This window comes from Papaver somniferum, chromosome 5 (genome assembly GCF_003573695.1).
Source record: "Papaver somniferum cultivar HN1 chromosome 5, ASM357369v1, whole genome shotgun sequence".
Taxonomy (NCBI): domain Eukaryota; kingdom Viridiplantae; phylum Streptophyta; class Magnoliopsida; order Ranunculales; family Papaveraceae; genus Papaver; species Papaver somniferum.
The window spans coordinates 87,913,582-87,915,820 of record NC_039362.1 but is presented as its reverse complement, the minus strand read 5'-3'; the positions used below and the strand labels follow the sequence as shown (position 1 = coordinate 87,915,820).

Below are 2,239 nucleotides of genomic sequence, written 5' to 3'. Positions count from 1 at the left end.
AATGTGAAATTGCTCCAGGAAGGAGATAGAATGGGCTTAAGAATCCTCAGGAAGATCAAGACTGTATCACCAGCATAACGTACATAAGGTGTTTGTGGAAGTGCCCAAGTGATCAATTTTTGGAAGATTTAAGTTCAGTTGCCATTAGTTTCTTGAACTATCATTGCCGTCAGTAAGACAATAGTTCTGGTGGGTATTTGAAATGAAATAGGAGAGGGTTTAAGATTTTGATAAGGCAAATCCAGTTTCATATTCTTTTATGTCATAACTGTTGCTTGACATGGAGTCTGTATTTTCGCAGATCTGAAACAATAGAAAATGGGTAATTTATTAGGCTGTGTAAAAGTCCACCAGATGAAAGTTGCTGTCAAGGAGAAATTTGGCGAGTATAAGAAAGTTCTTGCCCCTGGATGCCATTGCGTACCATGGTGTTTTGGTATTCGAATAGTTGGTCATGTCAACCTCAGGGTTTAGGAGCTGGATTTGAGATGCGAGACCAAGACAAAGGTACGTAGACGGAAATACCTTTAGCGCATCCCGAGACTTGATATTTATACAAACTTATAATTAACGGGGTTATAGAAGCATTTAGATGAACTTTTTTTTCCTTACATGATAATGTGTTTCTGACTGTTGTTGCATCTATACAATATCGAGCTGTACGAGAAAATACAGGCGTTGCATTCTACAAACTGAGCAATACAAGGGGCCAAATCCAAGCCTATGTTTTTGATGGTATGCGTGCACTCTAAACTGTGAAATTAACATCTTCCTCTTAATTTTAAAGTGTAATATTTATATGGTTAATCCATTATTTCAGCTATCAGATCCATTGTTCCAAAGCTTACTTTGAATGATGTTTTCGAGCAAAAGGATGATATTGCTAACGAAGTTGATGAACAACTGGAAACGGTATAATTCATTTCTAATAGCAATTGTTTGATAATGTTCTGTGAGAAATGGCATTTTCATTTGATTTGGCCGTATTTAATTTGACTGCAGGCTTTAGCAGATTATGGATATGAAATCGTTAAGACACTCATTGTTGACGTAGAACCCGATGACAAGATCAAATTCGAAATCAATGACGGTAAGATTCTATCAATGATGGCTATTACTTTGGTTTGTCTTGCATTCCACTCTTCAAACTGTAACTTCACAGAGTTTCCATGGACCCAACTTGCATCCTTTCTGACGCTAAAGTATTCCCAGATATCCTTTGTGAAGGTACAATTTAGTAACAGATGATCCACAGACTTGTGTTCATTATCACACAAGCTACAGTTAGTGTTATCAATCTGAAAACCTCTTCGCAACAGGTTATCAGTTGTTGGTATAGCATTATTAGTAGCCAACCACACAAATAACTGAGCTTTAGGAGGTATTTTTTTCTCCAAATATGCTTGTAAGAGACTATATTTCCATGATGCATATTCTTCATTTGCCATTTATAACCCTCCTTGGTAGAATATCCTGTAGCAGCCGAAAATTTTATTTTATCATCTAAATCGGTTAGAGTTGGTGGATTACCATGGATATTGAGATGATTGTTCAGCTCAACTGTGACTTCAGTGGAAGGATTCTCCCTAAGCTTTATTCTCCAACTTCCATTATGTATTAAATCTGCCACTTTAGCTTGCTTTTGAGATGTTGCCTTGAAAGCTCTATGTGTGTTTCCTTGAACGGAATTGAGTTCTTCCATGCATCCTGCCAGAAATTGATATCCCTCCCCCTACCAATAATGAATGTGGAGTTCCACTGCACCAGTCCCATTTCACTTTGAATACCTTTCCAGTAACCCCTTCCATGAGGCTTCTTGTACTCTTTTGGCCATAAGTCATTCTTGTCAGATTTAGTTTGTTGCTGAATTATCTTTCTCCATAAACCTTGTTTATCTTGTGTATACCTGCAGCTCCACTTTGCCATCATAGCTTTGTTAGTTGCACTTATATTTCTTATGCCCAACCCTCCAAAATCTTTATGTGTGCAACATCTAAAAAGTAAGGCTGACGAGCTGGTGTTGTTGAATCTGTGCAAGTGATGTAGTTCAGGTCCCCCTACAACCATCAGTATACCAATAACATCCTGGGTTGCACCAACACGTCAATTTGCGGACACCCGTGGCGGTATTGGTGCAACCCAGATAGCAGCACAACATCACCTCCTCCATTGGCTGATGTTACATTTATTCCACCTGCAATGGTGTTTTCACAATAGGGAAATTCTTATACGGAATTGC

General features: G+C 38.4%; 1 pseudogene; it reads left to right on the top strand.

Moving 5' to 3' along the window:
* Positions 1–318: 318 nt before the first annotated feature.
* LOC113279270 lies at positions 319–1,248 on the top strand (annotated as a pseudogene).
* Positions 1,249–2,239: the final 991 nt, after the last annotated feature.